We start from the raw sequence: 14,148 nt of genomic DNA, 5'->3' as shown, positions 1-14,148 counted from the left end.
AGGACCAGTTAACTTAATACCACCTTTTCCAGTGTTTTATTAATAATAATCCTGCTACAAACATGCATTAGAACTCACAGTAATGCTCAGCAGATGTCTTTTTGCTGGTCAGAAAAGAAACTGCTAACTCAATTTTTTTTGTTGTTTTTGTTTGGTTTGGTTGGGGTTTTTTGCAATAAAAGCAACATAAAAAATAAAACAGACACAGAGAGTACAGAAGAAAAATTGCATAGCAGGGAGGGAAGCAATTAACTTGAAAAATGTAGAACTGAAAATGAGAACATATTTTGGCCAAGTTTTCCACTTGGTAATTGTAATTAAAGGGAACTGCTTGTCTCACTGAAGCAATAAAACAAAATATTGTCTGTTTAGCGAATGACCTCTAACTTGCAAAAATATGCAGTTCTGAATGCAAATGAAATAACACTTTGGAAGAAACTAAATTTATTACAATTTCTATGTTTTGTGTACGTTCTTCTGCATTCTGAAGTCTTTGAATAACTTTTAAGTGCACTGAAAGGACATTTGTTCAGAATACTCCCTGTACCATCTTGTGTATGTGTTGTAGCATAAAAACCACAGCTCAAAAGCTGACTTTGCAGGGTAAGGTCAGGACAGGCTGCAGGTTTCTTCATTTGTGTGGATCCAGTATTTTCACTTACCTATAGACAAGGTATTAAGAAACTGTTGACAAACATTTCTGCTCTAAAGCTGAAGAAGCAGCTGTAGGATTTCAAGCTGCTCTACTCCTGGTTTATATTAATGCACTTTTTTTAACCCGCGTTTTGGCAAAAGTAGTAGTAATGATTAGTAATAACTTCCATAACATGTATAAAAATTGTAGGGAAGGATATTTTTTTGCACATTCCAACACACCAGGATCTAGCTTTGGAGCTAATGCTACGCAAGGAGCCCCAGGAACCTAGTGGAATTCCTTTTTCAGATTTAACTCTAGACTTTGACTAAAAGAGCTTAATTTAGATAGCAGCAAGCCTTCGCTTTAGATACTTAAGGGGAACAACATGACCATGCTGAAACATACATATTTGACTTTTAGATGAGTTTTTCCACGCAGAAAGATTGGACAGAGCAAAGCAAAACCTTGCCTTTAAGCCTTGTTTTTTGCCTTCCCAGGCTGTCACATCCCAGAATCCTTTATTGTTCATGATTTTTTGCAGATCCCACAATATGTATTGACAGTATGAAGTATGTCCTCATAATTGTATAATGTGACCCCATGTCTGATTTCAATCATCTGACCTAACCTGTGCACTACTGTGTCTAATATTGCAGTCCTTTCACCACAAGAACCATTATTTAATTTCTTACTAGATGTCTTTTTTGAGTTTTTATTCTTAAATTTTGAGTTTATGTAACTTAATACTAATTATATTAATGTTATGACAGTCATATCTAATATATATTGCTGCATTTTTGTTATTTTTGCACAAACTCTTTGTGTATAAAACTCCAGCACAGAGTTGAGTTGGAACTTGCAAGAGTAATTGAATGCGACTGCTTGTTTGGAGCTGGAAAATAATGCAGCAGAAAGTCTTTTGGCTAAGAACAGAACAAAATTTGATTACAGATAAGCTCACTTTATCCTCTCTTCAACTGTCAGGCTAGTAGTAGAGTAAGATATCAGCAGTAAGTATTGCTGGCAACAAGTTAGAATTCAGAAACTTACATTTCCAAAAATACTGCATTGAATTTCTCTCAGATATTTCAGTGTAAATGTTGCATCCTTTTGTCTTTTGAAGTTTTATTCCATTCTATTATTGATTGGGTTTACATTTTGACATTGTTTACGTTTTCAGTTCTGAAGTTTGTAGATCTTACATGTTTATCATGACTTAAAAAAATATTGAATATGCTGCATTATGTTACTTCTGAAGACTTAAATAGATGGAGTTTGTGGTTTTCAAATTTACGTACCCACAAAATGAAATTACTATGTCTATGTTGAAATTACTCCTTATATAATCTTTAATATCTGCCTTGTCAGTGGTATCTAAATTGTGTTCTATTTATGCAAAGAATGTTCATATAATGAACAGTCATGGTGCACATTATTAGTCTACATTCTGTAAGTCTAATAGTCTACACAGGTAATTCCAACTCCATTCTTAAATGTGACAAATTACTTGATTGCTCAATAGAGAACAGTTCTGTACTGATAAGAGATGTCAGATGGAGTTGCATTAGAGTATGTTCTCTCATCTGTTTTTTGATTCATTACTGGGTAAAATGAGTTGCCCTCAATTCTTTTTTTGACCTGTACCAGCAATTCAAAATATTTTTATGGTCTCAGCTCAGTACATTACTCACAGGAAACTTTGGGAGTTTACCACTTGGGTTGTGGTAATATATTGTGGTGCAGAAGTGGGAATTGTTTTTTCTTAGGGACCATTAGTTATCTGGAGAAATAATTTACGTTCATAAATGGAGTTTGAAGGTTAGGACTTTTGAAATAATTGTGTAAAATTTCATTGATCTACTTTTTTCTACAAAATTAAAGTGTTTGTCTATGTTTATGTAGCTACAAGTAATTCTTAGCAAAGGTTTTCAAAAGCTCTTCTTACATGCATTTTTTGATGACAATGTTCTGTTTAATTATGTATTCTCTGATGCTGCTAAAATTCATGTTCTGTGCTACCTTTGTGCATGTTGGAGGCCATGTTGGTCATTGCTGATGAACTCCCTTCTTTCTGACTTCTATAATACTAATTCTTAAAAACTTTTTTTTAATAGTCCATATGGGGCAAACACTCCTGCTTTGTATATAAGCTATGGATGGCATTGCAGAGGAAGGCAGGGGTGCTTTTTAAAGTGTTTCAGAGTTGCTAGTTTGAGGATTGCTGTACTCTTTGAGTATCCCTTGTGTGTTACATTACTTGGACAACTTCTATTTACTAGAAAATACTGAAGAGTGAAGGAATATTTACTTAACCTAAACATAAAATACTGAAGTTATGCCAAAAAACCCCACTATACTATAAAAATAAAGTCATAAAAATTATATTTTTCAATAAATATGCTCTTGTTTCTGTGGCATCTGAGCTAATCTGTGCCTTTTTTTGGAAGAAACTGGAATTTTAAATTACAGGTTTTCTGTGTTGTAGGTAAGCTGCCTTTTCCTTTCCATCTAATCAGAAAGAGAGGGCAGAAGACAAATACTGGCCTTTTTTCTGTGGCATCTCAGACTGGAAATCCTTTTTGTTTTTGCTAATGAAAGCTTACACTACTGTCTTCTGCTATATCAGATGCTTTGAAACAAGACATGGTGGAAATGGTTTCCTTCATTGTTCTCAAAGTTTAATATTTCTAGTATATGTGTTAATTTGCAGTCTCTTCTCCAGGTAATACTATAATTATGGAGTGGTTTAGTCCTTTTAGTTGAAATTTTTTTTCAAAGGGGAATTTTTTTCATATTTTTGATTTTTTTCTTGTCTCTCTCACATCTCTAGCCAACAAAGATACTGATTATGACTGGTATCTTCTAATTATTGAGCATTCTGACTCTTCATTCAGCACACGGTTTCAATTTGAATGTGGATAATCTTATTGTGTTGGTTACAAAATTTTTGGGCTGTGCACTTTATTTCATTCTGTATTCTGGCTAGAAATTCATACACACGTGATATGTCACTGCTATTTGCCCTGTGTATGTTTCTGTTGCTATGGTGCAGACTGAAGTAGTTTCATAGGTGAGCTCAGCAGAGCTTCAGAGCAATAAAACTGAAATTTTAAGCAAGTTTTGAATTTTTCTGAAGAAAATGGAAATAGTAGTTGTACGTAGTAAATAGTTCAGCCCAAGACTTAGGTTTTCCCCATACATTTTAATTATTTCTATTTAAAAAATCACAATCTAAAACATAAGCTTAAAATGTTTTCTTTCATACAAATAGTTGCAGAGTAAATATCAGTTGTAGGCTTTTTAGCCACTTAGTTTCAAAACATTTGAAGCAGCTGCCACTGCATATTTTGGGAGAGAGTTAATAATTTTCTGGCATGCTCTTATCATTCTCTTAAAGGTCTTACAGCATAAAGAACATCCAATAAAAACACAATTCCATATTTTAGACTACACTTGCTTACAGTTTTTTAATTCATTTTGAAAACTCAAGATATTTTTACTATCCACAAATCTGTTTCAGGTTTGATGTACTTAAATCTTGACAGTTACATAGAAATAAGTGCTCAGAAACAGCATTTAGTGGCTACTCTTTCAGAAGTTTTATGTAAATGGTTGTCAATTGCTATTAACAAATATATATGTCAGAAACATAAAATGGAATTAATATTTTTCTTGTACTTAATGTGACTGGATGCTGGTAATGCCAAGCTTATAAAATGAACTTTGTAAGTTGTGCAATTCAGGATCACTGTGGAGGAGGTACAGATCACATCTGCAGTGCAATAGCAGGGGCAAACAGAGGCTGTGTTCTGCCTAAAAGAGGAGAACAAATCCTGGCAGAGCTGGGGAAAATTTAATTTTTCTTAAAGAGGTCATTATTTTTTATTTCTTTTATGTTGCTTGTATATTGACTTTTCCCCTAGCCAATTACTATTTCATTAAATTAAAATGTCTGGTGATAACAATTGCTTTTCTTCAGAACCTTTTTGTCGAAACTGTTCTTTTGACTGACTACAGTTGTAGGCATGCATCAGCTTTTAAATGGGTGAAAGGAAAGGGACTGCTTCTGAAGGAACTAAAGGACAGAAAATAGTCCTCCAAAATCCAACCCAGTGGTCAAAAGCCAATTTTACTACCCAGTAGCTACATCCTCAAAAGTGGTACATTATAATTTACATTTTAAGATGCATGAGTTCAGTGGTTTCATGGCATTGGGTTTTGAGATGATATTAAATGCTGCTCACTGATTCACAGCCAGCAGATACCTATTTTTCTGATTTACAAATGCAATGAAGTTTTGCTGTAAATTTTCATCCATCAGTTTTTGCAGTTGACTCAAGTATAAACTGGTGAGTTTTCTAAGATATCTTAGATTCAAGTCTTGTACAAGAATTTTTCCTCTCATTATAAGGAATTTTGTGTAGACATGCGAAAGAACTAAGGAAAGGTTCAGGTAGAGCATGGAAATACATTCACTTGTAGGCTATGTCAACTTAAAGCTCACAAAATGTGAAGGGAATAGTAAATATTCTAGTAACAATCAAAGCCATATAGCCAAGGCCAGAATTCACACTAGAGTGGTCAGTTGTTTGATTTTTTTAAGTATCTCAACGTTTACCTTTTGACTTGTGTGAAATCAGTTTGCTGCACTGTTTTTACTATTAATTTATTTGTTTTAAACTTCTTGAAAAATAGATTACTCCAATCTCTATGAAGAAGTTTTTGCAGTTTTGTTGGAATTCTGCTAAGTAGGGGGTTTTTTTAGCTGGGTTATTTTGGGAGTTTGTAACAGATTTCCTTTCTATGGAGTTAAATGTAGTGAGAATGAAGTAACCCCAGAGGCTTCTGGAGACACTCTGAGTGCGCTTGAGCTCTGAGCATCAGTGATTAACTTAAATGTTTTACCTGGAAAGGTCACCAGTGTGATAGATGTGACTGTGTTCAGGATTGTGCTTAATTGCTTTAACTTGTGTCAAATGCCCTGGATTTTCAAAGTCAGTGGGGGAAACAGAGAGGCCACCAGAACTAGGCTTTCATTTATGGATCTTTAATGATCATTTATAGTTGTAAAAATAATCATTAGTAAGAGCAATAAATTGTTCTCGCACAACAGCTTTTCTTTAGTGATACCAAGATCTTCCTGTTTTCACAGTGATGTATTTATGTGCTTCAGCGTAGCTATGTAGAGACCTCAAATTAGTATTCTGGAATTTATATATAATTTTAATTGTATTTAAGGATAAGTGAATTTTTAATTGAAACATTTGCTCGAATGTATAGGTAACAAGTCAGACAGAACTTTAAGATTTCTCTCTAAATTTAGATGCAACATTTTATTCAGATGCTGAAAATCTCATGCCTCCTAATAAAAACCTGTAAAGAGTACTGTGTCTAAATGCAACCAAGAATTAGGTGCTGTTGTTCTGGGCATTGTACACAAACAACATATTAGATAGTTCTGCACTCAAAAGCTTTTATTTAAACAGACGAGATAGATATGAGGGACAAAAGGGCTTTGAAGTGCAAGTAGATATGACTCTGTGATAACAGAAAAAGGTCTGTTTGGACTCTGTTGAGAGGCTAATGTATTCAGGGCTACCAAGTGTGTAGAGGCTTAGTGAGAAAGGGACAAGAAATTATTAACGAGGAGAGATATGAGTTTGAGTTAATTTGTTTTACGCTTTTATAATTCTGTAAATCCACTCAATGTTTTTTGGGGTCCTTTTTTCCCTTTTCTTCTTTTTAGGAAGTAATATAGTAATTCAGGTGATGAAAACAGCTTGGAGACTTTTGTTCTCAAATGATGTATGGGAAACAAGAAGTCATGTAGTTACTGGGGATCCTCATTGTACCTTGAATGTTATGCTGAGAATTGCTTATGGGTGTTGGATTGTTTCTTATGAATAAGTAAGAAATGCTTTTTAATTCTACTACACAATAAATTAGACTTATTTTATATAGCTGAAACCATTGGGTCTATGTTACATGCAGTGGTGCAATGTTCAGATATTCAGGCTTACCTAGAATTAATTCAATTATATGAAATTTGTCTGTATGAAGCTCTCTGTTACTGTGAGTTACAGTCTTTCAGTGCTTAATCTACCAAATTATTTCTGTATTGTACCTCATTATGTATTTTAGGAAGGCCTGAACTTTTATCTCCTGGATGAGAAACTCATGTCCTATGTGTAATTTTTGGACAGATTAAAGGCTAAATAAACCATCTCTGCTCCACATTAGCTAACTCACAGTATTTGGATTGAATTTTTTATATCCTGATTTAATGTATTTCTGTTCTGTTCTGAAACATGCATCTTGTTCAGCATTTGGTAAAAATGAAGGGGAATTGTTAGGTCCTTTGCTGAAAGTAGGAAAAATATAAAACTATATTATATATATACACACATATATATATAGACTGGGTGGGGAGCTTACCTGTCAGCCCAGGCTTAAGCCATCTCAGTTGCTTACTGTGATAATGGAACTATTTCTGGAACTATGAAACATAGCTGTTGGAATTTGTATGGAAATAGCTCTTCATCTTATACAGAAAAGGTTTGTTGAATAACTTTCAATTTCTTGGTTTCCTTTTTCTTATAAATACTTGAAAATATAATTGTTGGCTTGAAAATGAACTTGTGTTGCCTTTTTGTTTCTGAGATGTCTGACACTTAATAGTGTGAAGCTTGTCTTGTGTGATATATATATATATGAAGTTGCTGGGGTATCCTTCAGGGTTTTCATAAAGTTTTGGTGATTAATTTCCCTTGGAATAGAGGATTTGCAACTTTGGTCACCTTAAGGGTTCAGTAATGTGCCTTTGTGGCAAAAAAAAAAAAAAAAAGACTAATAGCTTCATTAAGCTTGACTGCATTAAGAAAAACACATTTGAGCAGGGGGTCTGGAAGAGAAAATCTCCAAAGGTCCTTTCTAACCTCAGCTACTATATGATTTTTTGCATCTATGAATTAAATACACTGAAATATCGATCCCACACTGGGCTTTGTATGGAGCATTTAACAAGTCAAACATAATTCTATAAGCTATTTTTTCATAACAGGGTAGTCACATATGAAAGCTACATTTTATCTTGGAAAAAAGCGTCAAATAACTCCTAAGGCAGTAAAGATGTAACCAGTACAAAATAGCTTCCTGTCTTTGTACATAAGGCAGTATTTGGATAATCAGTATTCTGACAATTGCTGTCCTGAAATTTCACTGCCCATTGTACACTCTGAACTTCAGTGAACAAATCCATGGTGAAGCCATCTACCCATGCTTTTCACAGAATATACTGATCAGTAGTAGCCCTAAATTTTGTCTTCCTATCTCATGGTCTACCTTGCAGACTTATTCCCTCAAGTAATTAAGTAATCTCTTTCACTGAAATAAATTAGTGCTTTGAATTTATTAAAAAAAATACATCTTAACCTGGTTAAATCAACGAACCTTATAATGTAAGAGCTTTTTTGTCTTATTCCTGATTGTGTCACTGGCATAATTTTGCCATCTTTTAACCCAAATTGGTTAACTGGAAAGTAGAGAAGAGAAAGCTGAAGCCATCATGAGGAATTCAGTAGCAAATTAGTTAGGAGAACTTCATTTAAGCAAAATAATCTTCTCCTTTTATTGATGCTACATTATTGAATCACTTAAATGTAATCAATGCTATCAAAAGTACTTTCATTGGTAAAATAGTTCAAATTGGATAATTAAAATAATCAAGCAATCTGGAGAAATTAGTTACACTTTTTAAACAAGGTACTACTTTTGACCTATGATGATTGTCTTTTGTAAGATGTCTCTCAATGTTTTGAGAAGTTATTTACCTGTGCCTTTTGACTTGTAACGTGGAGATAATTTAGGCTGAAATATTTTTTTTCTTCTGAGAAAAACTTAAAATTGTATTTTTAAAGATGGATGTTGGAGAAATACCAAATTTGCCATCAGACATTTAATCTTCATAGCCTCAATTTATATATTCCAAGATGAATTATTTGAGTACAAATACCATATGATCATTCAGTGTGCTATCTGGATGGGGTAAGAGACCATAAATAATGACTACTCAAACAGTGTGTTTTCAGATCCTTGAGAACTTGATGTCTGGCATACCTTCCCCTGTATGATAAAAGAACATAGCTGATATGGATGTGCAGAGGAAAACTGGCACCAAGGCTGAACTTTTAGCTGTATAACCTGCAGAACACTTGTTGGAGCTCCATGCCGTACAGATTACCTGCTACTGAATTAGTTGAAATAACCCATACTTGAGGATGAAGTAACAGATTGATCAACTTGATTCTAGAGTCCAACGCCAAAGGAAAACATTCTTTAAGGTTGTAAGAACTCCACAGAAAAACTATGCTTTTCTCACTCTCTTCTTCCCTCCTGTTTTCTCCTGACATGGGTCCTCCACGATCAGGAAGACTGTATTCTACTGGAATCTGATATATTCTTAATATCTCAATGTTATCAGCTGTATTTTCCTAACTTCTGATACTCCTATATCCAGCATTCCTACTTGATCCATGCAGTACTGCTTTATCCTTACAAGTTAAATCTTCTGTAACTACACATTTGAAAACTTCTAGATAGCTCTTTCTTCTCAATAGAAAAATGTTTATATTCTGAAGTATTTCAACTCAGAATAATATTGCAAAATCATAACTTGTTTTTGTCCTATATGAATTTCAAGCATTTTTTTTTAGTGTTGCTGTGAAAGTATACTGGTTGAAAATTCGTCAAAGGCAGAAACAAACTTTCAGTAGTTTGCAATGGAAAGCTCTTGTCTTTGTTTTCATGAAAACTGAATGTTTTAGTGAGTGTTGACCTAATTATTTACTCCAGGACCTGTTCATGAACTCAGTATCCGATTTTCTTTTTATCTAGGAACGTAGATACCATGCCTTTGTACTCAATTCCAGAACCATGATAGACAAGCATTAATCCATCTTTTGTTAAGACAAGCACAATTCATTTCTAAACAAAATTCTGTAAATACTACAAGGATTGATAGATCTGTTGCTGTAGAATTGGCCTGGAAAATGGAAAGGGATTACTTAATCATAACTAATCTTTTGGGTTTATGTTTTAATCTGTTTGGGTCATTGTCCAGCAACTTTTGGTACAAACATAATTTTGATACTATAAGGACATGATGTACACGTTACACAGCATGGTACATCTGTTCCTGCTGAAGATTATTTATGAAGAATTTATTTTTGTGTAGCACGTCTCTATGAATTGTGTTAGAAGTTACAATTTTCTCAGTTCTGTTAAAGTTGTTTTATGCTGGATTTAAAAGAGAAATGGCTTGGATTAACAAGTTTTTTTATTTTCAATATTTTTTTTTATTTTCAATAAATACATACAACTATAAGTATAAAGCTCACAGAGTTCAATATTCTTACTTTAAATTACTAAAAGGAATTTATAATTTACAATCCTACGTTGCAGTCTGTGTGTTTTTAAGAAGTTACTATACTTAGCTGAACGCAGCAATGCGTTATTGAGTTTTGATTATTTGTTAAATGTCATTGATTTATTATTGTGCTTAACTCTTATTTTTGTGTTTGGTATGGTATAATGACTGTAGAAATTATTTTCTCTTCTTGTATATGTCTTGCATTTTCAAATATTTGGTTGTACATCTTCTTAAAGAAAACATAATATTTTTTGGAATTTTGTAATCAAGTTCAGCAATAAGTTTGAAGATATGCTGTTTTTTATTACCTGCAACAAATCACTGTTCACTTGCAGTCGCCTGCAAAATTGGATACCTCCCCTCACAAGTCAAACACAACTTGTCACATCACACAAAGCACCAGCTTTTGTAGCAGTTCACATTAAAGCTTGCTAGTTTCCCTGAAAGTTGTGAGGCATATGCTGCTTTTGACTGAAAACTGTAGAACTTAATTTAGAAAATAATTTTTTTATTGAAAATTTTTGAAATTTTACTTTGTGTAGCAATAGATTTGAGGCAAGAGAGCCCTTTATAGAAACTTACTTATTTTCCTATATACAGTTAGGCCGTTTTATAAGGTTTACATTGCTAGTTTACAATCACTCTGTTCAGCTTAAAATTTTTCATTAGTGAGCTTTATCATTGTAGAGGATAACTTTATCGTGGTCAATATCTGTAATGCCAGTTTTTATCCAAGTGGAAGAGCTCGCAGACTTGCTCCCAAATTTTATGAGGTAATGTTTTATAATTAAAATTAATAATATATGGATTTGTATGGCATCTTCCAAAAGAAAAAAAAACAAACAACAGAGTGTTTCAGTTACTGTGAATCAAGCGTGGGAATAATTTCATGCACTGATGAAATTCAGCTTGTTCTAAGGTGAATAATGACAGTTTAATGGTGCCTGGCTGTGCTAACAGTAAGAAACAGACATCATCTATTTAAAATGGTTACAGAGCTATTTAGGGAAAATGTGACAGAGGTAGAATTAATCTAAAACAGTGATTTACTCTCTGATAAATTCCATATATCCCATTTTGGGGGTATATGTATGCTTCTTGTTCCCTTAATACTATCTGTTGCTCTAGGAGAGCAGGGTAGGTACTAGTAAGCAGCATTTGTTGCTTTGACTTGTATTTAAGAAGTGCTTGATGGCAACTACTGGAAGCTTAAATATCTTTAAAAGGGAAAAGTTGTTGAATGGAATGAGTGGACAAAATTGGCAAAGAACTTACCAGTCTTTTACCTATATAAGAAGCTTTATGGCTCACCACTGATGAAACCAATGAGGAAAATAATCTTGTCTTCCATCAGAATGTGCTTCTAAATTTAGACTATCTACAAATTAGTAGCAAAATGTCCTTTATATGACTCAAGGGCAGAGCCAATGTAGAAACTTCACTCTTTTACATTTTCCCATTAAGACGATGCTTTTACCAGTTGAGGGATAGTACCTAAACATTGACTGGGGGCTTTTAATATTATAGTCTACCAACTGCAAGTTATGGTAAATTGTTTTGAAGAATGGTTTAGAAAATCAGTGTGGAAAAAATGCTGGATGAAGTAGTTTTGGGAAAGTTTTAAAAAAAAAAAAATTAACGTCTTTCAGAAATTAAAAATACCACCATTTTAAGTAGGTTTTTTGGGCTAACCGTGATGGCGCTGATGGGAACAAAAGTCTGAAAGTAGTCCAAAGTGCTAGGATTGCTAATCTCCAAGGATCATATTGATCCAGTGTTTCAGAGCTCAGTTGAACACAAAAGATTATGTATTTTCAAGAGAGTCAATATTCTGCACTTTTTTTTGTGCTCTAGGAAGGGGAGGGGGACACTGACAGAGGAGGGGACCAAAGAAAATGAAATTAAGTTTTTCTTCTTTGCAGGCTGATTTACATATGTAATGTGTATTCTATGCAATAATTGCATAATCCTTGTCACCATTGTTTAACATCTTCATTTACAATCTGGATGATCGGGAAGAGTGCACCCTCAGCAAGTTTGCAGATGTTAGAAAACTGTGGAGGAGTGTTTCACACACCAGATGGGTGTTCTTGTTCAGAGGGACCTTGAGAGGCTGGAGAAACGAGCCAACAGAAACCTCATGAAGTTCAATGATTAACTGAACCAAGAGAACAGAACTGATATAGTATGACTTCCCTTTTGGAATCTTTGTTCTAATTCTATGTATTGTGATGAAAATAAGTTGACTTTTCTAATATCATCACAAGGTTTTAAATTTTAATGTAGCTATGCACAGAAATATGACTGGTGTTTTAATGGTTTGTATCAGTTGTAAAATTTGTATCTTTTCTGATTGTGTGATTTTTCAACAACTGTTGCAACAACACTGTCACTTCTAATTACACATTCAAAGAGTTTATTTTTTTAGAAACTATAAGAGTTCTACTTACTACCTATTTAATTCTAGGTTCTGTGGTCTTTGGAACTAGGCCATTGGATTTCAGAGGAACCATATGAGCTTTCATCCAGCTTTCCTGCAGCTCCTGCAAGTTTAATGGTCCTTTAAGCTTCTGAACCTTCTTTTGTTTATCTGGGAAATGACTGGCCCTCTAAACAGGTTTTGTGAACAAGAAAGCCTACTAGAAAAAAAGTATTTTTTAAAGCAAATACTGTAAGGAGTTATCTTCTCCTTTTCCCACTACTTTTTGAAGTGTGTGCAAAAACTCTGGTATTCGTGGAAAATGCAAAAAATTGATCCACCAATTAACATATGAATAAGCCAAGATCTTATTGAAGTATAGATGTACTTTAATTTTATTTCTACCTGTGCTTGTATATAAAATGGAGAGGCATGCTATTGCCAAATGGAAAGATTTGCAGGTCATGGACTCAATTTTTTTGGTCCAGAAATTTCTTGGAAAATGGAAAATTACTGTGGCCTTCTAGAACTGCCTCTAATGATCATTCTCAAATACTGAATCAGGAACAAATGCAAAAGTGTGCATATGGGGGCACTGTGTACCTGTGCAGACCTGCGAGTATCTGCACTTCATATGTTCTAATTGATTAAACAGTAATTTTATTTTTTAAATAAATCAAGTAGAATTCTAGCTAGTTACTAGTCAATCATTCCAAGAAAGGTTTCCCCATTTCTCTTATATTGTACCAGCTAGTTAAATATGTTACCATCTGCTATTTGTTTCTCAAAGTTTCATACAGACTTTGAAGAATGAACAGTTAATGGAGTTTGAACTTTATTTTTACTCTTATTTTATTAAGTGTTAAGAGCTTATTTTTAAAATTCTTTTTAAACTTACAATTTATGTAAAGTTGCATATTCAACATGAAGTCTTTACTTCATGATTATAAGTCATGTTTTCAAAGTGTAGGGAAACCGTAACAGTTATTCTGAAATAAGCTTGAAGAAATTAATCATCCATTATAATTTTCTAGTTTCTTCTAAAAGGACAAAGGTAATGTTTTTTATATAGGAAACACATTAGGAATGGTCAAATTTAATATGAAAAATAAATAAGAAGCATGTGGCATTTTTCCCCTTATTTCTATGAAAAAATTACACTGTATTTCAGACTGTTTTGAGTTTTCTGTGTCTTTTTCAGACTACCTTGTTTAATAACAAAGTATGCTATCAGTAACAATAGCATTCTTTGGAAGTGATTCCTCTCGGGGTTGTTTTTCAGATTCCATTTAGAGTTTTTATTCCTAAAGCAGAAGTAAAGAGGGTTTGAGAAATGGAGATAATATAAAATTGAGGGAGGTTATGGTTCTACTGAGAACCTGAATCACTTCTCTCCTGCAGAGAAACAAAGTTGGTGTCCAAGGCGATATTTCCATCACCATTCCAATCATTCCCTTCTTTAATCACTCTCTTACTGTAACAGGCATCTTACTTTTTTTAAAGATATGATTATTATTTGAGCATGAATGGTGTTTATATTCCCTTTCTTTCCTTTTTTATATTTCCTTTCTTTTCTTATTGTTTTCCTGCTCCATAAGAAGTATTTAGAGAACATTGAAGTGCATTCTAGTTTTATACACTGTTTATTTGATTACAGGAAGGAAT

General features: G+C 33.5%; 1 protein-coding gene across 1 annotated transcript in view; it reads left to right on the top strand.

Moving 5' to 3' along the window:
* The window catches only part of MCPH1 (microcephalin 1), a 41,409-nt gene extending 29,253 nt beyond the window's left edge, over positions 1–12,156 (top strand). Inside the window, exon 10 of the transcript XR_007629010.1 lies at positions 11,987–12,156. The gene's annotated coding sequence lies outside the window, so the exon portion shown is untranslated. The remainder of the gene's footprint in view (positions 1–11,986) is intronic.
* The last annotated feature ends 1,992 nt before the right edge of the window (positions 12,157–14,148 follow it).

The sequence above is a fragment of the Myiozetetes cayanensis genome, unplaced genomic scaffold, assembly GCF_022539395.1.
Source record: "Myiozetetes cayanensis isolate MyiCay16 unplaced genomic scaffold, myiCay2020 scf2-11, whole genome shotgun sequence".
Lineage (NCBI taxonomy): Eukaryota > Metazoa > Chordata > Aves > Passeriformes > Tyrannidae > Myiozetetes > Myiozetetes cayanensis.
The sequence above is the reverse complement of the archived record's forward strand: the minus strand, read 5'-3'. Positions and strand labels throughout refer to the sequence as shown.